Genomic DNA, 26,644 nt, shown 5'->3' on the forward strand with positions numbered 1-26,644 from the left:
GTTACAGAGCAGAGTAAACAAACAGTAACAAACTTTAATGCTTATTTTATTAATTCATTTTAAACTAACTATAATGTGTCCCTGCAAAATAATGGCATTTTTTTTCCAGCATATTCAAACTTTAAAACAAAATTAACAAATAAAAAATAAAAGAAAGAAAGGAAGCAATACATAAAACAAAATAATAATGTATTATTATTATATTAAACAATATAAATTCTAATAAAAATAAATTTAAGTTTTTTATGATTGTGGTCATGTTAAATTCTGTAACATTGCACCTAAAAAATGTTAATTGACTCGGTCTGGTCCTCTTCTGACAAACACAGTAAAAAATATTACAGCAGAACTACAAATAAAGTAAGTTAAAATTAGGTTGATCAGTGTGTCTGATGACTTTATTTAATAACACATGGCTTCCTGTTTTCCTGGGATAAAATATGATGTGAAACAGTGACCTACTTGTTTTAGGCACTCAAAAAATGGTCAAGAGAGCATGCCATTCAAGTAAAAGATGTGGGGCGATCTTCATAAACAAAAAACAGCAACAGGAAAGTAGATATTCACAAAATCCTACCCATGTCTACAGTCAGAGGCAAGACAAGGCTGGAGGATGATCCAAATTTATGTTTTTACTACACACAGTAAGGAGGGTGGTAATGGAGGTTGATAAAAAATTCTGTTTTGCATGTGTTTGTGTGACTTATGGGACCTCTCCTGTATCTTTTTCCTTTTCCTCGCCTGCTCTTGAAGGCAGCAGCATCTTGCTGGCCTTGTTTCCTGCCATTGTTTTGTACATGCAATACCACATATGAGGAAGCTGTCATTACCGCAGACACAGCAAAAAAAAACTGATTTAGTTTTTCACACCACAACACAGAGTGAGCAGAACAAATCGTGTAATTTCCAAACCTATAATCCTTTTCGCAAGGGGCTGTGATTAAGTTTCTCTAAAAGCCTGATTTTAGTGTCACTGCCACTCTGAATGACAGAGTTTAAGACAAAGCCATATTGTAGAAGACAGTAAAATAGTCCAGAAGAAAGCAGATTAGCAATGGTGTTTTAGTTTACTACTTTCACTCCTCCTACTCAGACTTTTATAGGCTAAAAAACCCCAAGCTTAAACAGCTCTTAATACACTATATATTCATAAATCCACTGAAATTGCTCGGCTTTGCACTAAGTGAGGAAACATATACAATTATATCATAATTCTTCCTGAAATGGCTGTGGACATCTTTTAGTGCAATTTGACTGCTCCAGCATTTTTAAATTAAAATTGCAGTGGAAAGTTAAATAAAAAATGTAGTATCATGTTATTTCTAAATGCTGACCTCAAAGTTAAGCAACATAAAGGGACATTAAGTGTGCAAATTTGTTGATTTTCAGGTTCTGTGATGGAAAACTACTGAAAATCCTCTTTTAATGCATCAGGTTTGATGGTGAAACCTTTAGATGCTTTAACAGAATACAAATAACATAAAAGAGTAAATAATACAAAATGTAAACCCTTCAGAGCAGCATACAGGTGCTAATTCATAATATACTTCAGGTACAGGACACAAGAGAGCCCACAAACAAGACACATTAATAACGTAATAACCAGCATGTATTCGTTTCGTGCTTTTCCTTTTCAGTTGTATTGTCAAGTTTTTTTTTTTTTTTTTTTTTTTTTTTAATCAGGCATGCGCGGGGCACTCCTCGTCAAATGTGGGTGGCGTTGTTTGTATGAAGGGACGGGGAAGCATAGAACAGCTCGCCACGGCTTGTCCCGTGTGTAACGTGATGACAGCTTCACGTACGGAGACCCACAGCCACCCGTGGACCACCGTGGGTCACTTTCTACCGTCACCATGCTCTCCTGGCCTTCGGGTTCGTTTAGGAAGAAGCGATTCGGTTCAGCCCGTGTTGAAGCGTAGGTGCTGAGAAAAGTTGTGTCACATAGGGGAGGCAACTCTGCCACAACACCACCTCACACATCACCGGCCTGAAGAAGTTGGATATCTAGTCTGACTGGGTCTAACGGCCTGATCCGGGGATTTCAACGGGGCATAGAAACAACTCACAGGTAAGAAAAGCTAGAAAAAAAAAAAAAAAAATGAATATATTTAAATGGAGACCATCCTGTTCAGCCAGGATGAACGAAGTCTTTTTTTTTTTTTACACGTACAGTTTCAGCTTGGTGGACTTCGGGGGTAATCACGTTGCATTTTCCCCTCTGTCAGAGTAACACTGCAGTCATCTACATGCGCTGTAGCCATAGTTGATCCTGCAGACAGTGTTCAGTGGCGTGAGGTGAATGGGTGATGGGAGTAAGCACTAGTGCTGCAGACAGAGAAATCCCCCTGTTGGGGTCTCAGCTGTGGCCTCTGTTGTCAGTTGTTCCATAATGGGAAACGGGACAACACACACACCTAACACCAAGCCTAACCATACATGTCTAAACTTTACATTCAAATAGGAGCACTCTGTTGCATGAAGTGAGGGGATTCAATTTGTTGTCTCAAATAGTGTTATAGTAGTTACTAAACTATACTATATATAGTATAATATACAGTGCAGATAGAAAGTATTCCTTCTGGTCTTCTGGGTTTTTTGTCATGCCACAGATCATCAAACTAATGTAAATTTAAGTGGTGAATTAACTATAAAAAATTTTCCTGTTCAATTTTGCTAACCAGACTTAGCCCTGAAAACTACCAGATCAGTAGAATCAATAAAACCTTTAACTAGAACCTGTCTGACAACATGAAGTAGGCTAAAAGGGTCTCAAAAAGCAACACATCATGCCCCGACCTAAACAAACTCAAGAACAGGCAAGAGACAAAGTCATTGACATCTAGTCATTTCTAAGGCTTAGGGACTCCAGTGACCCACAGTGAGAGCCGTTCTCCACAAACAGAGAAACATGGACCAGTGCCCATCTTCCCAGGAGTGACTGGTCACCCAAAATGACTTCAACAGCACCTCTCCAGGAGATGACAGAAGAACCCAGAACAACATCTAAAGTACTACAACGCCCACAACGCTCCATAGAAATATGGAAGACTTACTGGCAGTTATTACAAACAATTTATGGGAGGTGCTACTAGGCCTTTTACTAGGTTCGGATAGTTTATTTTCTCTTTGTAAATTAAATCAGCATTTGAAATCGGATGTGTCTGTACTGATTTTATGTATGTCAGGTATAAAATTGTGTTTGATCTGAAAAGTTTAAGGGTGTCAAAAATATAAAAAAATCTGTAAGGGTCAGATACTTCTTCACAACACTGTATAATTTATGCTCACTTGTATCACTGTTATGACTTACAGTTACTGACTACCTTCTTGGATAAATCTGTTCTATTGCTTGTCAACACAATCAGCCAAACAGGGCACCAAACTAAATGCATCAGGGTATTTAGATGTGTGGAAGACAACTTGTTGAAGTTTAAATTGAGCATCGCTATAGGCAAGAAAGGGGATTTAAGTGAATGAGAAGATTGATTGGAGTTGATAGAAAGACACTTGTCGGTCAATTAACCATTTGTTATAACCCAGGTATGCAGAATACCATCTTGTAACTTGAAGCAGATGGGCTACAGCAGCAGAAGACCACGCTGGGTGGCACTCCTGTCAGCTAAGAACAGGAAACTGAGGCTAGAATAAACACAAGCTCACCAAAACCGCACACTAGATTATAAAAAGATTGCCTGGTTGGATGATTTTCAGTTTTGGCCACGACAGTTATATGGTTGGGTCAGAAATATGCGTAAGAAATAGGAAAGTATTGATCCATCCTGCTTTGTACTAACATCTCAGGTTGGAGGGTGGGGTAGGTATGGGCCAGTTATCAGTTTTCAAGATTTTCAAAAGCTAGTTTCAAAACAATAAAATTTTTTTCCTTCATACCTTTCCTACATTTTAAAGCCCTGAGAGATGAAGATATCATTCAAGAGTTTCTCTGGAAGGAGTTCCTTTGCCCTCCCCTCCTCTATCTGTTTTTATTGCAGTACCCATCACTCCTCCATTAGTTTTTCTTGTTTATAAGTTGTTTGTGGTTTGTGAAGTCATGGCTTGGAAACAAAGGACCGACCCCTATTATTGTTATTCAGGTCATGCTTCTTTGAAAGTACAGTTGGCTAGAGCAGGCTAAGTAGCAGACTGCAAGTTTGCTACATGAGCAGACAGCCCAGCTAATTTCAGCTTTGTTTTACTTCCAGTGTGACAAACATGATAATATTTTGCAGAATAAGCATGTTTATTCATAAACGTAAAATAATTCAACACGTTTATTCTACATTTTCTTTAGCTTTGTACCAATTAAGCATCGTTTAAATGCCACTGCCCTGAATATTGTTGCTGACCATGACCACCCCTTTGAACATGAAGTTCATTTTACTCCAGTGGCTTCCATGGTTTGGAGATCTCAATCCAACAGAACAGCTTTGTGGATTTAGTAAATAGTAGATTTGCATCATGGATCTGCAGATCTGTATGACACAGAGCTCAGAAACGTTTAAGGTGCTTTTAAAGACTCACTCTTAACCTTATCGATTTCTCACTGGGGTTTTATTCTTTTATGAAGAAGTATTATTTTATTACCATTTGTTATCAAAATATTTATGTGCTCCTTCTGTTTGGTTAAAGTGCCACTTAAATAAAGTGGACATTGGTATTGGTGGCCTAGTGGTTAGAGAGCAGGGCATTTGTGTCCTGGAGAGGCCACAAGTACCCTGGTTCGAATCCCACAGCCTGCCACTTTGAGTCCCTGAGCAAGACCCTTAGCCCCTGAATGCTCCACGGGAGCCGCACAATGGCAGCCTACTGCATCCCTAAGGGATGCCTTAAATGCAGAAGATAATTTCTCTATTGTGAGATCAGTATAATCTTAGTCTAATATTGATTAGTAAAGTTCCATTACTTACACTGTTTATTTTGGAAATATAGAATAAACATCCGTTAAATTGTGTGCCTTCTGTGCAACATAGCCTTTCTTTTCATGTTCTGCACTTTTTAAAGTAACACGACCTTGTGGTCAGAATTTCAACAGATCTGCCGCTCATAGTTTGCCAAATGTGATTTTAATATAGATTTACTTTAATAAGAGGGATGCATGGTGCTCTTTTAGTTTCTCCATCATGACAGTACAGAAATACTGTATTTCTAAACAGCTCAATTTGTCTTTCTTTTAACCGCGAAAACCTCAGCAGCGTTGTTACCAGCTGACCGGCAGTGTGCGACATATGGAGAAGCGGAAGCGTCTCTGTGGTTCATACAGCCAGAGAAAACCTTTTCTGACAATCATCTGTTTTTGTGCTTTTTCACTTTCAGTATTGCTTTTTTTTGGTTAAAATTCATACAGAATATAAAGGTAAATGGCCCATGTATGTAAGAAAAATTTGGTTTATTATTTATATATAAATCCTTTATTTTTCTTTTGCTTTATTCAACCAGGAAAGACCACTTAAGATTTAAAGTCTCATTTAACAAAAGTCACCTGGCCAAGACTGCTTCAAATATGAGACACATGAAAAGTTAAAACATTACAAAAATAAAATATATCATTAAAAAATACTGTAAGCATTCGCAGTGTTTATATTTTTAGATCACTTAGAGCTTAGATATGCATTTTTTTAGCATTCAAAACTTGTTTAAAATTCCCCAAAGTTTGCTGAAAAATATTAAAAGATTGTTGGAGCTGATAAAACAGCTGATATGGATCAGATTCATCAGCATAAAAATTTATATTGACGCATGTTGATAAAATAAATAAAAGTGGCCCCATAACTGATTCCTGGGGAACACCATTAGCCTCACGAAGGATGCTGGAAGAGAGTTCATTTTAAACCAGCATGTTCTGATGACAGTAAAACTTATTTCAAAGAAAGATAAATTTACCTATAATTAGCTTGTATCTTAGAATATAGTTTCTGCTTCACTGCTGTGCATCTTAAGGTTTTTTGTTGTTTCTGCTATTAGTGTTGCATGAAATAAACATGTCAAAGCTGTCACTAAGGAAGTTCATGACAAAGTGGCTGGACCACACTTTGCCATCTGAGTCTTAGTACAAAGCAGCTTTGTTGATCATCACCCCTGTGCTTCAGGAACTTGTAAAGGTTTTGAATGCATTTCTTACGCTGAATTATTAAATACTAACAGGGTCAGATGTCTGGACATGGTGCCAAAGAAATATGAGATGAATGTTTACCTTTGTACGTGTTACATGTCTCACAAGCAACTTCTAGTTGCTGCCTTTATAGATCTGATAAGTTGTGCTGTTTTGTTAGGTGCAACTATGTTATTCCTTCCCCTTTGCAGCAAATCAGTCAGTGAAGTATAGTTGTATTAATACGAATAATTTATTAAAGAACAGAAAACTTCCCTTTTGGCACCTTGTTGTAAAATCTACCATCACCTAAGAGTTTAGGCATTTCTTGCATATTAAAAATGACAGCTTTAGTTTTAAAAGTTTCTTGGTAAAGTAGAGGAGCGTTAGTCACTTTGGCTGAGGTCAACCAGGAAACCCTTGATGGCTAAGTTTTTATGATCGGAGGCTGTGATTTCAAAGGTAAAGCCTGCAAATGCATGTAGGGCCTATATCATAGGTCCAATTAGATAACATAGGAAGTTGCCCCTCCTTTCACTGTATATTTTTGTCAGTGGGTTGTTGATTAAGATGATTAAATGACTGAGACACTTTTATTAACTTTTTTTTAAAAGATTTTATTTGGCACTAGTGGCCTTTTAACCAGAGACGAAATGATGTTGTCAGTTACTGAATGTTGATCTCTAATAATATTCCTCTGTTTGCAGAATGGAAATAAATGCAAGCCCATGGCTGCTGAAAATGTATTATCTTGTACATGAAACTAGCTTATGTATAACCACTGACATTTTTTATTCTAAATGTATGACTATGAGTGTATTGATATTACTGCACCATAACTGCTCTCCTTTCTGCCTCATGTCTTTTAGACATGAATTGCTTTTCAGACAACTGAACGAGTTGTTATGTATGTAAGAGTTTTGTATTAATAAGAGACCACAAGTCTGATAACAGGCAGACGTGCACTTTATGAGAAGTTTGATTTAGTTTCTCATCAGCTGTTCAGAGGATTCGGTCCCACAAATGGTTTATAGCACTGTCAGACATTTCTACTCCTTAGTAGTAAAATAGTTGGCTGCAGCTCCTTATTGTTGTCACTCACAGTATCTGAATTATGATGTTTTATGTTTTGCTTCGATGAGGATTTTTCTTCAAGAAAGCTGTAATATTTGCAGATGCACCGTTCGGAGTTTTACGATTTCTGTTTTTTGTAAGGTTCGGCCCTCTGATACAGATCTAGCAGATAAAAATTTAAACAAGAACTACAATTAAGGAAAGCAATCAACATATTTTCTTTGGGGTTTTCCAGCAGAGGCGACGTCACACCATCTGTGAGAGAGCAGTTGCTGTGAACCAGCATTTAGCAAATTTTTTAAAGCAAAGACAAACTGATTACAGAGTTCACTTTTCAGATTGCCTCCAGCATCTTATATTAGCTATTAGCTTATTTAGCATTAGTAACTGTAAACAGAGGTCTCTCTGTGTATTCCTTCTGAAAGTATAAGTTCATCTTACCTTAAAGGCTGTCAACGTTTCCAAATCCATGACAGACAGAAGTTAAATGAGAAAGCAGAGCAACTTTGCTATAAAACGTTTCAGCCTCCTTGTGTGAGGTTTCACTGCTTTTTAAAAGTTCATTGAATAAACAACAGACACAACTGGGTGGTAACATAAACGGAAAATTCGAAACCAGATCTCCATATTACCAACTGTGTTCTCTGCCACAAAACATGAATAACAAATTAGGTGTTTAATGTTACAAATACACAAAACTCAAGCAGTCAGTCAGTCAGTCATTTCTACCTCTTCTTCCATAGTGTGTCGCGGGGAAGCTGGTGCCTATCTCCAGCAGTCTATGGGCGGGAGGCGGGGTTCACCGTGGACAGGGCGCCAATCCATTGCAGAGCAATGCAGACACATACAAGACAAACAACCATGCACACACTCATTCATACCTAAGGGCAATTTAGAGAGACCAATTAACCTAATAGTCATGTTTTTGGATTGTGGGAGGAAGCTAGAGTATCCGGTGAGAACCCACACATGCACGGGGAGAACATGCAAACTCCATGCCGAAAGACCCCCGGCCAGGAGTCAAACCCAGGACTTTCTTGCTGCCAGGTCAACCAACTGTGCCACCGTGCAACCCCAAAACTCAGGCAATGCTAAGAGAATTCCTGCTAACTGCCTCACATGATCTTACTAAAGCTCGGTCCTAGTCTTCAGAGGTCAGGGATGGTGGGTATTTACACACTATATACCAGTAGTTTGGCAAAGCGACCATCACTATGGCAACCTTACCAAATCTATGGCTGTTCCTCCGAGACAACTGCTCTAACCATATAACCTCACACTACAAAAACAGCAAATGGACACAGCCTAAAGAGGAAGTGCCATAAAGCCTAACAAGGAATTCTCCGTATACCGGTGATTATCAGAACATACAAAAACACATGGTGTATCCCCCAAATCACTATAGACAAAGAACATTTTCAGTTGGACTATATCTAATCAGTATGCACAAAATATGTGCCTATTTCCAACCAAAAGAGTCATAATGTTAACAAAACAATGTGAGCCCATGAGTCCCAATTGTTAGCATACAAGAAAAGCAATAAGCTTCTAATTATTACAAATTTTGACAAGCTCCCGATTGTTATGACCCGGCTCAAAGCCCACAACAAAAAGGGAAACACACAATGTATAAAAGGTCTCAAATATAAATTTATTCAACTGGCCATAACATTTATTTTCTAGTGTCTAGTAAGACGCATGTACAGAAATCTTATACTTGATTAAAATGATAAACTTCTTAGGAGGTTGAAAGATAAATTGGGCAAACATCAACCTTTTCAATGACTTGTTTACTGTTCAAATAAATATGATGGATAGGCAGGTTTAAGGCATTAATTTTAACTGGCTTAATCGTATCAGTATTAAATAAAAGAAATATTTTGCTTTTAGGTTTGGATTTTAGTTTTTCCTCATAGGCGTTGATGGTGTTTTATTTTAAACTCTCTACCAAACATTTCGGATCTACAGACCCCAAGGGTATTTAGTTTGCTTTTAAAGTTTTGCAGCTGTTCTTAAAATCTGGGATGTTTTTTTTTTTTTTCTCGGCTGAAATATTAAAATACTCTTGCTCATGAGGAATTATTTCTATGGCTCTCCATTGATAGCTCTGCACTTTGATCTTTCTGTCCCATTTCAGTATCTCTTCCCACATTGTTGCTTATTAGAAGGTCCCCCTTTGAGGGATTTGCATGCCGGTGTTTTGGCAATACCTGAGCATATTGTTCCAGGCAAGGCATGGTAGTGCTTGTCTTGTCAGATGATTCATAAATGCAGCAGTTTATCCTGCGAATTGGTCTTCTTCGTCTTGAAAATCTCTCGCTTTTGTTTCAATTCACCACTAACTTATTAAAGTTTGGGGTTTTGTGTTGAGTCGGGTTTCCCCACATTTCCCTGTGAATTTGTGATGTTTCTACAGTCGTTATATGATCCCATGTGAGAAATCTGTTGTGCAACAGCTCATATGCAAACTATTAGAACTGGGGCGTGTTTTTAAGGTTACGGCATATCCTTGGGCACCTTTTTGGGGTCCTCCTCCTTCCATCCAAACAGATCTCCGTATCCATGGCAACAAAGCCTCTGTCCTTTTCTCAGCAAATATGTAAGCTGTTTCCTTCTCTCTCTGTGGAAATGTTTATGCAAAAAAAGGCAGTTCCACCCGGCCCCTGCAAATACGTGCGTGTATGCGACATACAGTCCAAGTCATTGATATTTAACATGTGCACGCTCAGGAAAGGAATGAAGACGCAAATATTTGACCCGAGGGAAGTTATGGAACATAAAGACAACAGCGTCACGATGAAAAGGGATTTGAAAAATGGCTTGGCAATGTTCCTCTGTGGAAAATGTGTGTGTTAGCCAGACTGCAGAGATGCTGGAATGCAAAGTAAATGAAAATGTGAAGACTGAGGTGGATTTATGCAGAGCTCTGCACGAGCCAAAGAAGAGTGCTTCCAGTTGGTTTAAACATACCCACCCAGGGATTTTCCTACAATCAGCAGCAACCTCTGCAGCTTTCCTGTAACTTCTCTCAGCTGTTGAAGACAATGACCGTTTATCGTTTCATAACATCTCAAACGCTCCATCTAATACACATAAGCCGTTGCTGTTGTACACCTGGGTATTATATCGGTCAGAGGATTTAAAAAGTGAGACAGAAGATAAAGGTGGACATTTTGGAAAGGACTGTTTAATTTCCTTGACTCTGTCAACTTTACAATGATTATGTTTCTATTTTTCGGGACCTTATTTATTTTACTAGTGAATCGGGGATATTTAAGAGCTGCAATCACATGAGCTTGTTCTCAGTTTTATTTTGGCTCATTATTTTGTTGGAGCTATTTTTAATTGGAGAACCTAGTGAGCACCTAAGAAAAGCAACAGCTATTACACTGTAATAACGCTGATATAGAATGATAGACGACCCATCTTGATTTAATAAAAAAAATTTTTTTTAACTGTGTCCTGTCCAGCAGAGTAGCGCTCAGAATTGTTGTCTGACTGCCAAGAAAAAGTCCAGCAGATTTACTTTCACAAGTGGAGCATTGCAGCTAAGTAATAAAATGTCTTATTAAAGCTCTGCTTGATATTTATAAAAAGAAACTTTATTAGAAACTGCTTTGGGATTATTTCAGTTGTTACGGCCACGGACACAGAAAGGAAAAGGAAAAAAAAGGAAGCATGGAAGAGAAAGAGAAGTGGGGCAAAAAGGAAAAGGGGAGAGATGGAGAATAGAGTGGAGGAAAGAAAGAAGGATGAAGAGAATATAAGATAACACCCTGCTTGCTTCTGCACCTGCAGAAACATTCATATTAACAGCTTTTTTACCGAAAAGTGCACGGTACTTATGAATGCAAGATGTATTTAGTGGTAAATGCGGCTCAATATAGAACATTTGTGTATCTGTCAACACCTGAATCTAAACACCTGTGGGTCTGAGTGTGAGCCCACTTGTGTATACAAGGTTCCTCCATAAAAATATGCAATAGTGAATGTGAGGAGCCACAGAACTGCCCCCCTGGACCTGGGACAGATATGGAGATCCGAGCCACAGACATCCAAAGGCCCCCCAGAGCACAGGAACCCCCGGAGAACCATCACCGGGACCAATATAACCCCCCAGAGAAGAGCAGGGGAGAGTCCCAGGGGAACCACCCAGCAGCCACAGTGCAGAGCCCCAGGGCGGTGCAGCGAGGAGCCCACAGGCCCCGCCGGCAGTCGCCTATGCCCGAGCAGATCCAGCAATGGACCCAGAGACCCGAGACCCTGGGACACATCACTTCCCAAGCAGAGGCCCGACAGAGCCCAGGGTCCAGGCCCTGGCAAGCAGCCACCGGGAGTGAGCCAGCACACACCAAAGCACCCAGCCTCATATACCGAGAACCACAAGTACACCGGCGGGCAGAGACACCAACCACTGGCTGGTAGTGTGGCGGGGAGGGAATAGACTCCACATTTGATGGGGGGCCTGAACTGATCCAGGAGAGGGAGAAGCCCAAGACCCAACCTGACACAAACAGCAGGCACTTACAGTCACAATCACACATTCCCACCCTCATGCATACACATAAAAACACTCACACCCAACGTAAAGACAAACAACAATGGACGTTGTATACTCACTCACACTCCCCATACACGGTCTATACTACCAGGTCCAGGTGCTGATACCCCATAGGGACAACCAGCCCCCAGACCAGGAGGTGGTCCCCTTCTCTCTGGGGGTGGAGACAGGCAGACCGACCCAGCACCTGAACCTGGTCCTTGGTTTAATTGAAATAAGCCCATTAACCTTCGTCTCCTGCTCATCTTTTACCACTCCCCTGTTTGTGCTCACTGTGGTATTCATGCTTCTCAGTACCAAATATTTCAGTAGCATTTGGCATCTTTAAGCATTTGCCTCAGCTTGCCAGATGTGTTTTTTTCATCCAGCTTGCTGGGACCAAGCAGTGCTGCATCTGCAAAGTGAAATGGATTGTACAATGGAAAGAAATGGACAATTAAAAAGGATTCTGCAGGATTCCTCCTTTTTTCAGTTGATCATTTATGATGTTTAGAAAATGTGTGGAGATTATTAAATTAAAGTACGAGATTTAGAATTACTTTAAGTCATCAGGAGCAGTGGCCCCTAACTGTGGTCGGCAGGGTCCCATGTTTTCCCACTCCTTTACACCTGATTTTATACTGGTTGATGCCATAAATCGATGCCATTTTCTGGATTTCTCTGAGGTCCAACCTGCTGATTCCAATTTTAGCCAATTCAAGTTTTGTTTCTAAAGAACAATGAAACTCCCAAATAAATCTGTCTAAACTTTGTTTTAGTTAGGCAGTTTAACATTACATTAATTGTAAAGGTTGTGCAGGTTCATTGATAGAGATGGTTGTTTATAATCCAACACAAAATGGGACATTCCAAACTTATTCCCATTTATACATTAAATATCTCCCTTTGTCTGATTTCTTTTTTCTAAACTCAAGTGTAAATGCATCAAAGGCGGTTGATTTATTTATTTGCTCACTAAAAGCATGAGACCTTTCAGTTTTGATGCTTCTAGTTAACAGGTAAAGACTGGCTTTCACTATCACAGTGTTTGGCTAATTTTGATAACTGGCCGACTGATCAGTTCATCAGTTTCTTGACCAATGACTGACTGTAGCCTTTGATCATGTCTAAGCTTCAGCAAGGAGTTTATGCATGGCTTCATGGTCATCGCAGTGGTTACTTCTTAGTTATTTGAAGATATTTGGGTTTACTTTCTCTTACTCAGATAATGTTAAATTTCTAAGTATATGTAATAAAGACTGACTGGGTCACTCCAAAACCTTCAGTTTGTTTTTTGGGGCTTTTCAGAGGTGGACCTGCTACTTGGATCATTGTACCGCTACATAAACATTTGCACTTCAGCATAAAGCCCTGAACCAATGACTAGACATGCTCCTTCAGGATTTTCTGAGAGCAGAATTCATTGGTCCATCAATTAGGGCAAGCCTTCCAGATTTGAGCACAGCAAAGCAGCCCATGACAATCACAGTACCGGTGCTGGTATGACATTATTTTGCCTAAATGCTGTTAGTTTTATACCAGATATAACATGACACACACCTTCCAAAATATTTCACTTTTACCACGCCTGTTCTCTTTTCTTTTTTTTTCTTTGTATTGATTCATGAAATCTGACCTTAACTGTGTCAAATGAGGCCTGCAGTGGTTTTGATTTTGTTCTGGGTTCTTCTGTGACCTCCTGGATGAGTCGTTAATGCGCTGTTGGAGTAATTTTGGTAGCCCAACAAATCCTGAGGAGGTTCACCACTTTTCCATGTTTTCTTCATTTGTGGATTATGGCTCCTACTTTGGTTTGATGGAGCTTTAAAGCCTTAGAAATGTCTCCGTAACACTTTCTAGACAGACAAATGTCTTTGTTTCACATCTGTTTTTCACTTTATTTAGATTGAGGCATGATGTGTTGCTTTTCGAGATCTTTTAACCTACTTCATGTTGTCAGAAGGGTTCTGTTTAAGTGATTGCTATTCTACAGGTCTGGCAGTAATCAGTCTGGGGTGTGGCTAGTGAAATTGAAGTTAAAAAACGTGGTTAATCACAATTGATTTATGATTTAAACGATGAGACACTTATATTTCTACGTAGGGCCAGTTTGGCTTAGAAAAACTGCTTTCTCAGGTTAAGTTTAAAATAAAATGTTGGATAATCTTAAACATTGAAGTGTGAGAAAAATAATGAGGGGGTAATTTTTCCCAGTACACATCAATAGAGCTAAAGAGTTGACAGCAGCAGCCTTTTTAAACTGTTATATTCTGAAGTCCATTGTTTGCACCAACCTCCATCTCAGAACTCTGTATATAGATTTAGCTGCTCTGTTAGCATAGTATTAATAAAGGCATGAAAGGATGCCTCTGATGCTTGACATGGTATTAATAAATCCTGTAATAATTCATGTGACTGAAGGTAAGGGCACAAATTGCAGCAGTACATTTTACTGTAACTGCATGTTTTTCATATTTGCTTACCATCCGGGCCCAAAGGCATTCATGAACATCATTATGCTCAAATATTATTTTTGGCTTCTTAGACAACGTTAAGGCAGCCATAATAAGGGTTAATGTAGTTTTGCTAAAAGTATAAGGAGAGGAGGGCATTGAATACTGAATGATTTTATTTCAGGTTTTGTCTTTATGCAAACTGTGTAAAGCGTTTAATTTATCAGGTACAGTTTTCATCTGGGTTGGATATTTCTTTGTAAAAAAAAGCCGCACATTAACATCTACTCTGGTTTTGGTTTTGTCACGCTGTCAGAAGGAGTTCCTGTGGTATAGACTTGATAAACAAACGATCATAGAAAAAAAACACTTGACAGCTGTCAGCCAGCCGCAGTCCTATCACGCTCCCCCTCTAACCAACCCTCCACCCTTCATCATTCATATCTGCTGACAGACTAAACGAGCAGCAGGGATGCAACAGATGTCCCACACTTAGTGATTTCTGGAACTGTCCTGTGTTGCCCACCTGCCTGGGATATGCGTGAACATGTTCCTGTGGACTCAGCATTTTAGATGGCAGTGTGCTTCCCAGAGAACAAACGCTATCAAAAGACACCCGCTGTCATTCAGCGCACTCCAGAGGATTCTCCCAGTCTATGTTTATGACCATATGCAGGCACGTGCCAGTCTGACACTTCAGCGTGTGTGAATAGGTTGAATGGCACAGAGGTTGTTGCACCGCTTTGAGCTCTGTTCTGGCAGGTAGACAGAGAATGAAGCGGCAGCTTTATTGTCGACATCAGACAGTGTTTTAACATCAGATTCAAGCAGTCAGCAGATAGGATTTGTTTTCTCAACTCATAACGTGGTCAGAAGGTTTTATCGCTCTCTCAGCTGTACCTGTTTCAACAAGAAAAGTTGAGATGACTCAGAATTCTGGAAAACCTACACCAGTTCAGAATGGTTCATAATTGGTCAAAGGATTTTCCATGCATTCCCCAATGGAGCAACCACTAAAACCTTCTTAAAACATCTGTTTGGTAAAATTATAACCATTTAATTGGTTTGATTATTCATGTCTGGTTTATTGAAATGTTCAGTAGGTTGGCTTGCAATTTGTACAACATGTCATATTATTTACAGTCACCAACAGAGTCAGCTTTACAAACGTTTTTAATAATTTATTTGGTGTTAATCAAACATTATCTGGATGCGATTATTCAGGTCTGGTTCATTAAAATCTGCAGTAGATTGGTTCGCAGTTAGTACGAGAATTTTACACACATTTTTCACCTTTATCCACAGTCCCCAATTGTGCCTTACTAAGATTTTATCGTTATTACATATATGACACTGTATTACATTAATTAAAGTTGCCTATTCAGAATTGGTCTGTTATCTGCAGTAGAAGGGGTCACAATTACGAAATGTTCTATACATCTGTTGTTTTTGCTTCATTAATTCAAATTTGGCGTTTTTATAAAAAAAAAAAAAAACAATGTGCCATTATTACATTAATGCCTTTTTTACTAATTTTTTTAATAAATTCATTAACTTTAGTCAGATTGTTTTGGTCTAGTTCCATCACTTGTGCCATAACAAACCTTTTTACGGTTTAATTGTTGGTTCACCATTAGCAAACATTTTCTACACTCATTTGTTGTTTTTCTGACATGTATTTGCCATTTTACTTGAAATCACCAATTGTGGCTAGATTTTATTTAGTTCTTTTTAATTTTGTTTTATTTCTCGATATTTAGATTTTATTTTCTTCGCTCCCATCACATTTAGTGGATTTATTATTCAGGTCCGGGTGGTTGTTCACCTGTAGTTCCAGAAATTAACATACACTGGTCATTTTTATACATACACTTGATGTTTTGTTAACAGACATCAGTTGTGTCAGTGTTACTAAACCTTTTAAAGATTTTAATTTTTGTTAAAATCATAAACATTAACAGGATTTAATAGGTTCTAATCATTCACAATCACTACAAGAATTTTCTACGTTTTGCAGTCAACAATTGTTCCATTATTCTGACCTTTTTAGCGTTTTATTTTTCATTAAAATCATAAACATTAGGCCATATTTGATTGATCAGGTGTGGTATACAGGAATCTTCAGTGGAGGAAAAGGATTATCCAAGCAGAGACGTAGAAGAAAAGTAAGCATCAAGAAAACCTTGGCCAGTTCAGCCTAAAACTTCAAAATATACAAAATTATGAGCACCATTAATATACAGAAAACCTAAATTTAGCTAGTTATATGTAATAAACATTTGATCTTACTAGAGGTAATAACAGGTAATACCAATAAGCAGAGCAAGTGGAGAGGGGAAAAACACTAGCGGCCAGTAGTTTACATTTTAATTATAAAACAGCCTGGACAAAATGTCCCACTGAGGGATAACGTGAAGGACAGAGGGAGAATCTCATAGTCCTGAAAGTGGAGTTGCTGATTTAAATGTGTTAATTACTTGTATTGATTAAACTTGAGCATCTCCTGCTTTGTTGCGTTTGAAACCTTATTTATATTGAACCTAGCAGTCTAATGAGGAGCCAAAATGTTAAGTACTGCTTTTCAAAGTAAGACTGATTTTACATAATTTTTCTACATGATGTCTCATTATAGTACTCCCTGCAGAATTGTCACTGACATCCTCCTGTTGTGTTGCGTTTGCTGTATCAATATCGTACTGTCTAGTAAAGGTCTAGAATCACATGCATATACGGGGGTTGGACAATGAAACTGAAACACCTGTCATTTTAGTGTGGGAGGTTTCATGGCTAAATTGGACCAGCCTGGTAGCCAGTCTTGTATTGTTCTCTGATGAGTCCACCTTTACTGTTTTCCCCACATCCGGGAGAGTTACGGTGTGGAGAAGCCCCAAAGAAGCGTACCACCCAGACTGTTGCATGCCCAGAGTGAAGCATGGGGGTGGATCAGTGATGGTTTGGGCTGCCATATCATGGCATTCCCTTGGCCCAATACTTGTGCTAGATGGGCGCGTCACTGCCAAGGACTACCGAACCATTCTTGAGGACCATGTTCATCCAATGGTTCAAACATTGTATCCTGAAGGCGGTGCCGTGTATCAGGATGACAATGCACCAATACACACAGCAAGACTGGTGAAAGATTGGTTTGATGAACATGAAAGTGAAGTTGAACATCTCCCATGGCCTGCACAGTCACCAGATCTAAATATTATTGAGCCACTTTGGGGTGTTTTGGAGGAGCGAGTCAGGAAACGTTTTCCTCCACCAGTATCACGTAGTGACCTGGCCACTATCCTGCAAGAAGAATGGCTTAAAATCCCTCTGACCACTGTGCAGGACTTCTATATGTCATTCCCAAGACGAATTGACGCTGTATTGGCTGCAAATGGAGGCCCTACACCATACTAATAAATTATTGTGGTCTAAAACCAGGTGTTTCAGTTTCATTGTCCAACCCCTGTAGTTGCTAAAAGGTGGTGAAGTTTCAGGGTCACTTCTCGGGTCAGACAGCTGGTGTCCTGCCTTTGTCAGCTGGTCTGCGTGTATACAGTGTTGTCTGGTGGTGTGTTTGTCAGCTGTTGACTGTTGTAATCCTGTTACTTTCTCCAGCACAATGCCAAATGGCACACTAGTTCCACCCACACAGCCCCACTAAGTTTGTTTAACTTAAATTATAACAACATTATCATTAATCATTACCTATTCATTCATTTATATTTTCAGTTTCTGGCATAACATTTTACTTTCAAGGACATAATGTTTGGGCCTGTTATTCATGTAAACATTTTGCACATTTGTTTTGTAAAGTCAGCCCCACTTCCTATCAGAAAGGGTCTTAAGAATCATTGTGGAAGTGACACATCTGGAAAAACGCACCTTTTACCTTACCTTTAGAAGACTTCACAGGTATATCGCAGACACTTGTTCTCGTGGTGGCCACATCTGGAACCACCATGAACTGCTTTACTCTAATTTATTTAGCTGTTAATAAAAACATCTGCTGCTGCTCTTGGTGCGAGTCACTGACATTTTGGGACAAAAAGCTCCACCCACCCAAGCCATTCCCCCTTTTTTAATAAAGTTTATGTAAAAAAGAAGTAAACGTTTAAAAACGACAACAACAAAAAAAGCCATAACAATTCCTCCATAGCAATAATGGTGAAACAAAACCCAAAATGTTTCTGTTGGGGAACCACAGCAAACGTTTCAATATGGGATGATGCAACAGCACCATAAGCAACTTATTTTAAGACTTTTCTTGTATTTACCAGGAGTGACAGGAATTGTGTAGGTTGTTGCATATATTTAATTCTAAGTACCTGTAAACTAACTTGTTTTTTAAAGCAGAAAGTGAACAGCTTTTTATAGCTTGAATGTTTACTGGTCATTACATTTAAAATGGTCTGAAACTTAAACACAACTTTTTTAATGCTGACTTTATGTTTGTAGCCCACAGTAGTGGCAATTCTGTGGCATGAAACAAAAATCACAAAGGTGATTTATCCTCTTATATTACATGATGATTAAGATGAAACCATATACAGGTCCTTCTCAAAAAATTAGCATATTGTGATAAAGTTAATTGTTTTCTATAATGTAATGATGAAAATTTTATATTCATATATTTTAGATTTATTGCACACTAACTGAAATATTTCAGGTCTTTTATTGTCTTAATACGGATGATTTTGGCATACAGCTCATGAAAACCCAAAATTCCTATCTCACAAAATTAGCATATTTCATCCGACCAATAAAAGAAAAGTGTTTTTAATACAAAAAACGTCAACCTTCAAATAATCATATACAGTTATGCACTCAATACTTGGTCGGGAATCCTTTTGCAGAAATGACTGCTTCAATGTGGCGTGGCATGGAGGCAATCAGCCTGTGGCACTGCTGAGGTCTTATGGAGGCCCAGGATGCTTCGATAGCGGCCTTTAGCTCATCCAGAGTGTTGGGTCTTGAGTCTCTCAACGTTCTCTTCACAATATCCCACAGATTCTCTATGGGGTTCAGGTCAGGAGAGTTGGCAGGCCAATTGAGCACAGTGATACCATGGTCAGTAAACCATTTACCAGTGGTTTTGGCACTGTGAGCAGGTGCCAGGTCGTGCTGAAAAATGAAATCTTCATCTCCATAAAGCTTTTCAGCAGATGGAAGCATGAAGTGCTCCAAAATCTCCTGATAGCTAGCTGCATTGACCCTGCCCTTGATAAAACACAGTGGACCAACACCAGCAGCTGACACGGCACCCCAGACCATCACTGACTGTGGGTACTTGACACTGGACTTCTGGCATTTTGGCATTTCCTTCTCCCCAGTCTTCCTCCAGACTCTGGCACCTTGATTTCCGAATGACATGCAGAATTTGCTTTCATCCGAAAAAAGTACTTTGGACCACTGAGCAACAGTCCAGTGCTGCTTCTCTGTAGCCCAGGTCTGGGGAATGCGGCACCTGTAGCCCATTTCCTGCACACGCCTGTGCACGGTGGCTCTGGATGTTTCTACTCCATACTCAGTCCACTGCTTCCGCAGGTCCCCCAAGGTCTGGAATCGGCCCTTCTCCACAATCTTCCTCAGGGTCCGGTCACCTCTTCTCGTTGTGCAGCGTTTTCTGCCACACTTTTTCCTTCCCACAGACTTCCCACTGAGGTGCCTTGATACAGCACTCTGGGAACAGCCTATTCGTTCAGAAATTTCTTTCTGTGTCTTACCCTCTTGCTTGAGGGTGTCAATAGTGGCCTTCTGGACAGCAGTCAGGTCGGCAGTCTTACCCATGATTGGGGTTTTGAGTGATGAACCAGGCTGGGAGTTTTAAAGGCCTCACGAATCTTTTGCAGGTGTTTAGAGTTAACACGTTGATTCAGATGATTAGGTTCATAGCTCGTTTAGAGACCCTTTTAATGATATGCTAATTTTGTGAGATAGGAATTTTGGGTTTTCATGAGCTGTATGCCAAAATCATCCGTATTAAGACAATAAAAGACCTGAAATATTTCAGTTAGTGTGCAATGAATCTAAAATATATGAATGTTAAATTTTCATCATGACATTATGGAAAATAATGAACTTTATCACAATATGCTAATATTATGAGAAGGACCTGTACATGCTTTCAAGGTGTAAAGTATCCCTGGAAAACCGCCATGACACAGTTCCCCTGATTGCACCTTGTGCGGTCATCTGCCAGATCAGTGTGAAAGTCAGCAAGCGCCAAGGTTCCTGACACACTGATGAACTCTGAGATAAGGAGCTTGTCTGGCTGTTTGCAGATCTAAAGGATTAACGTCTGCAGCATGATGACTCCTTCTAGCCCTGGTGCAGGAGTTGGGGCACTTTAGGTTTAGCTGTGGTCCAAAATGACATTGCCCTAAATTGTCCAGTGCTATAAGTATTTTTTTCATGGTTAGCCCAGTTTATCAGCTTTGGATTATTTAAAGGTTCATAGTGGGAGGCACTTTACAAAGTTGGTTCAACTGAATCATACAGATTTCAAGTCCAGTACAAACATTTCTATTAATCCTAACTATCAAACAGTGCAGTCAGACTGAGTTTATTATTCAAATTGGTATTGCAGCATTCACTCCTCCTGGATGAGCATGTAGCAACAGTTGAAAGGAAAACTCCCTTTTAACAGGAAGAAACCTCCAGCAGAACCAGGCTCAGTGTGAGGGGCCGTCTGCAACGACCAACTGGGGGTTTGAGAGAACAGAGCAGACACAGAAAAAGAACACAGAAGCACCGATCCAGGAGTACTTTCTATAGAAACAAAAGCAACACATTAATGGTTATAGCTCCTTTAGAGGCTTCATCTAGGAGAGAAAGATAGCTAAGCAGATAAACTCTGAGCCAGCTTTCAAGTCTAGAGTATGAAAGGAAGCACATACAGTTAGTTCCAGTAGAAGCTCAGCCAGTGGCTATGTATAGGAGAGACAGGGCCTTGTGTATCATCTATAGAAGGAGACCATGAAGTTGTCGGCAGCAGCAGCTCAGCTGATGCTGTTCTCCAGGAAGGTGTCACAGCTAAACACCGAGCCAGGCCAGGTGTAGCTTCTAGGAAGAGAAAAAAAACAGAGAGAGAACATAAAGTTAAATTGGAGACCAGTATGAGAATGTAACTGAGAGAATGAAAATGGTCATTATGTCCTCCAGCAGCCTGAAATTGGGACAGAAAGACTTTAATCTGACAATCCTCCCAAACAACCAGGTAGCGTGTAGATGGTATCCGACCCCATTTTTGGAGACTTGGTGGCCCCAAGATGTCAGTCTTTGCTGCAGTCCTTAATCTTCTTGGGCATCTTCTTTTCCCGCCCTTACATCCTCTTCATTGGGTGTGGTAGCAGGATAAATTTACGTCTCCATCCAGCATAGTTTCTCACAATTCCAGCTGGTCAAGTTTCTTAAATGATTTCTCTGACTTTGGTTACAGACAAGTTTGGGTGAAAAGCGGACTGGACTTGTAAACATGGACACACATTAGCCTTATTTGGCTGGAATATCATGTTCTCTTGTCTCTCCCATTTTATAAAGTGGTAAAAGAAACATAAAGTCATGGATTACTCATTTAAAATTCCAGACAAGAATTGTTAGGAATGCTCCTGAGGTAAATGATGAATTTGTTTGAAATCTTCTGCACATCTTTACCTGGGGTGCCGCTGGTATGGAAGGGGTTTTGTAATGTAATTGAACCACAACCGCATGCCATGTTCCCATCATTGCCAGCGCACTGAAAAGCGAGACGTTGGTGAGTGTTTGTAGCTTTTCTGATTCGTGTAAGAAGTATTTTAAAGAAAGTAATGATGAGCTTTGGTTCCACTTTACAGCTGATAGCAGAGCTTCTATGGAGACACAGAGGAACTTCTTTTTGTGAGATTTATTAATACCTCTGGTCACAAGTTATCAGTTACGTTGTTTGTGAATAAAAGTAACACACACACACGACCAGTAGGTTTTGCATTGTTGAGTATAAACCTTGAAGCTGATGTGTTGTTTGTATCTCAGCAGCAGAGACACAGACTAAACAGACTGGACACTTGGTACTTTCACAGCCCAGAGCAAAAACAGAACTGAAAGTGGTCCAGCTGTTCACAACCAATCTTAATCTGTTTATAGATGTCATGGTAATAGTTGGAGTCATTTTGAAAAATAGTTTTCTTATGAGAAATTTTTGAAAGCACACCGGTATGTGTTGGTTTACAGGAAATCTTATGATTTACTGCAACAACATGACATGCTGCGACTTGATTAGAAAATGTTTTCATGGAAAACGGTTCCCCAAAGGGGCGAGCCGAGACATGCTTCAGTCACCGTGGTGCCTGAAATACATCAGTTGTTTGTTTTTTTTTTATTGCAGATGAGTATAATGATTAGCACAGCTTTGATTGTTGCAAAAGTTCTGGTGTTTGTTAATCCAATTAAAGCCCTCATACACAGTTTTGATCAGTTCAATATTAGGTGTAGTATTTTTTTAAATATGCACATGTAAGATAGATAGATAGATAGATAGATGTCTTATGCACACAGTTTGACACGCTCTGTTTACAGCCTCTGCTTGAGTTTCATTGAGGTTTTCCCTCTGACTGTTCAGGAAATATGTCCCGGCTGGCCTGTCTGCTGTGTTACTTGTCCATTATGATGCTGTTTGTTCACTAATGTTCTCCAATAAACCTCTGAGGCCTTCACAGAACAGCTGGATTAATACTGGGATGAAATCACACACAGGACGGTTCTGGTTACCACTATAACTTTTATAAGTTGGCTGCACTGGATGTTATTTAGTGTTATCAGAGTAAAAGGATGCTGAATATTTGACTAATCCACACTATTGGAATTTTACTTGTAAAAAAAACTTTAAAAGCCATTTCATAGTTTTGTTGTATAGTGCCTCACAGTTATGTGCAGCTTTGTGTTGGTCAGTCACATTAAAATCCCAGTTAGAGCTGCACAATATCAGTAAAACTTCCTTTTCGATAACTGTTGCTGATTTTTGGGATCAATATATTGATGATTAATCCAGATTTTCCTGGCTCTGTGCTTTCTACTCATATTTGCATCACAATGTTCCCACCACTCTTTTTAAGCTTTAGCACTTTAACCACCAAAAACATGCATCCATTGTAGGCATCAAGGGGAGGGAAAGCCCATCCAACACAGCAAAGATATTAAAGTATGAGTTCTATGGGTACATTTGCAAGGCATTGTATAGGGAAAGACTTAGCTCTCCTGTATCCATATCCAGGATCTCTAGAGTTGCATTTCTTTCCACAGATGGCAACACTGAATTGGCCTAGACTCCTGCTGCTCTCCTCTTGGCTCAAGTGGTCCAGTAAACAGAGGTCCCATTCAATTGCTCTCTTCTCCTATTTCCTATCTTCTTCAGCCCCACCTGTGCTTCATCTATCCTGAGATAATCCTGCACAAAAGCTGCTGCAGCACAGTGGAAATAGTCAAGCTCTGAACAGAGAACAGTAATTTAGAAAAGGGCTCTTTTATACAATCAGAATCAGAAAAGCTTTATTGCCAAGTACGTTTTTGGACATACAAGGAATTTGTTTTGGCGTAGTCGGTGCAATACAATACAAATTAAACAGTATAAACATATCTACAATATAATATAAATATATGTGCACAGTTTTAAGTGAGTGAGAGTAAATATAGAGCAGTATAAGATGCAAGAGCAATACAACAGTGCAGATGATCATTGTGCAAGTATGGCAGTGCAAGTAAAGCAGGAGTCCAAGCTGAGCGTTAATGTAACTCATAGAGTTACAGTTTACAAGTGTCCTGTCAGCCAAAAAAAAAAAAAGGGGGGGGTCAGTGTGGTTTCCGGGCTTTGTTAACAAGGTTGGTGGCAGATGGGAAAAAACTGTTCTTGTGGCGTGAGGTTTTGGTCCGGATGGACTGCAGCCTCCTGCCAGAGGGGAGAGTCTCAAAGAGTCTGTGACCGGGGTGGGAGGGATCAGCCAGAATCTTCCCTGCCCGCTTCAGGGTCCTGGAGGTGTACAGTTCCTGGAGCGACAGTAGACTGCAGCCAATCACCTTCTCAGCAGACCGAATGACACGCTGCTGCCTGCCCTTATTCTTGGCTGTAGCAGCGGCGTACCAGATGGTGATGGAGGAGGTGAGGATGGACTCAATGATGGCTGTGTAGAAGTGCACCATCATAGTCTTTGGCAGGTTGAATTTCTTCAGCTGCCGCAGGAAGAACATTCTCTGCTGGGCTTTCTTGATGAGGAAGCTGATGTTTGGCTCCCACTTGAGATCCTGGGAGATGATGGTTCCCAGGAAGCAGAAAGATTCCACAATGTCAATTGTGGAGTCACAGAGGGTGATGGGGGCAGGTGGGGCTGGGTTCTGCCTGAAGTCCTCAACCATCTCCACTGTTTTTAGAGCGTTGAGCTCAAGGTTGTTCTGGCTGCACAAGTCCAACAGATGGTCCACCTCCCATCTGTACGCAGACTCGTCACCATCAGAGATGAGTCCGATCAGGGTGGTGTCGTCCGCAAACTTCAGAAGCTTGACAGACTGGTGACTGGAGGTGCAGCTGTTGGTGTACAGGGAGAAGAGCAGAGGAGAGAGAACACAGCCTTGGGGGGAACCGGTGCTGATGGTCAGGGAGTCAGAGACGTGCTTCCCCAGCCTCACGCGCTGCTTCCTGTCAGAAAGGAAGTCAGTTATCCACCTACAGGTGGAGTCGGGCACACTCAGCTGGGAGAGCTTCTCCTGTAGCAGAACTGGGACGATGGTGTTGAAGGCAGAGCTGAAATCCACAAACAGGATCCTGGCATAGGTTCCTGTGGAGTCCAGGTGCCGGAGGATGAAGTGAAGGGCTAGGTTGACTGCATCATCTACAGACCTGTTGGCTCTGTAGGCAAACTGCAGGGGGTCCAGGAGGGGGTCGGTGATGTCTTTTAGGTGTGAGAGCACAAGGCGCTCAAAGGACTTCATCACCACAGAGGTCAGGGCGACGGGTCTGAAGTCATTAAGCCCTGTGGTCCTTGGCTTCTTGGGAACAGGGACGATGGTGGAGGACTTGAAGCAGGCTGGCACATGACATGTCTCCAGTGAGGTGTTAAAAATTTCTGTGAAGACTGGAGACAGCTGATCAACGCAGTGCTTCAGGCTGGCTGGTGAGACAGAATCCGGACCAGCAGCTTTCCGGGGGTTCTGTCTCCTAAAGAGTTTGTTTACGTCCCTCTCCTGGATGGAAAGAGCCGTCCTCGGCGTGGGTAGGGGGCTGGTGGGGGGGAACTTCAGGGTGGGGGTTGGAGGTGCCAAGGCCCCTCTTGAGGTTGGGGAGGTGGATTGTGGCTGCAGCTGTTGGGGGGCGTCGTGGGGGATGGTTGCAGGACTGTCCCTTTATCTTTCAAAGCGTCAGTAGAACTCGTTCAGGTCGTTGGCGAGGCGTCGGTCGTTGATGGAGTGGGGGGCTTTCGGCTTGTAGTTGGTGATTTGCTTGAGCCCTTTCCAGACAGACGCAGAGTCGTTGGCTGAGAACAGGTTTTGGAGCTTCTCAGAGTACAGTCGTTTGGCCTCTTTCACTGCCTTGCCAAACTTGTACTTTGCCTCTCTGTATATGTCTTTGTCCCCACTCCTGAAGGCCTCTTCCTTATCCAGTCTTAACCTTCTGAGTTTAGCTGTGAACCAGGGTTTGTCGTTGTTGTAACTCACCCTGATGCATGATGGTACACAGCTGTCCTCACAGAAGCTGATGTAGGAAGTCACAGCCTCTGTGTACTCGTCCAGACTGTTGGTAGTAGTCCTGAACACATCCCAGTCTGTACAGCCTAAACACGCCTGGAGATTCTCCACAGCCTCACTGCTCCACTTCCTTGTCGTCCTCACAACAGGTTTGCAGAGCTTTAGTTTCTGCCTGTATGCAGGAATCAGGTGGACCATGATGTGGTCGGATTGGCCCAGTTCAGTACGTGGGACGGCGTGATAAGCGTCTCTGATGGTGGTGTAACAGTGATCCAGAATATTGTCTTCTCTGGTCGGACATTTTATAAACTGTCTATATTTGGGGAGTTCGTGGGTCAGATTACCTTTGTTAAAGTCGCCAACGACGATTACTAAGGAGTCCGGGTTGGTCTGCTCCACACTCAGTATCTGGTCGGCGAGCATGCGCTGTGCGACCTGCACGTTAGCTTACGGCGGGATGTAAACACCGACCAGGATGAACGAAGCGAACTCACGGGGGGAATAGAAAGGCTTACAGTTTATGATGAAGGCTTCCAGGTCTGGAGAACAGTGCTGCTGAATCACTGTCACGTCGTTGCACCAACCACTGTTGAGGTAAAAACAGATTCCCCCACCTTTCTCTTTGCCGGAGAGTTCCGTGTCTCTGTCCGCTCAGTAGAGCTGGAATCCTGCCAGCTGCAGCGCAGAGTCCGGTATTAATCCACACAGCCACGTCTCCGTGAAGCACAAAACTGCCGATGAATAAAAGTCCCTGTTTTTCCCCAACAGCAGTTGTAGTTCCTCAAT

General features: G+C 40.8%; 1 protein-coding gene across 1 annotated transcript in view; it reads left to right on the forward strand.

Annotated features, from left to right (window-relative positions):
• Positions 1 to 1,729: 1,729 nt before the first annotated feature.
• The window catches only part of LOC124875221 (dynamin binding protein), a 69,844-nt gene continuing 44,929 nt past the window's right edge, over positions 1,730 to 26,644 (forward strand). Inside the window, exon 1 of the mRNA XM_047377227.1 lies at positions 1,730 to 2,068. The gene's annotated coding sequence lies outside the window, so the exon portion shown is untranslated. The remainder of the gene's footprint in view (positions 2,069 to 26,644) is intronic.

The sequence above is a fragment of the Girardinichthys multiradiatus genome, chromosome 10 (assembly GCF_021462225.1).
Source record: "Girardinichthys multiradiatus isolate DD_20200921_A chromosome 10, DD_fGirMul_XY1, whole genome shotgun sequence".
In the NCBI taxonomy this organism is placed as follows: domain Eukaryota; kingdom Metazoa; phylum Chordata; class Actinopteri; order Cyprinodontiformes; family Goodeidae; genus Girardinichthys; species Girardinichthys multiradiatus.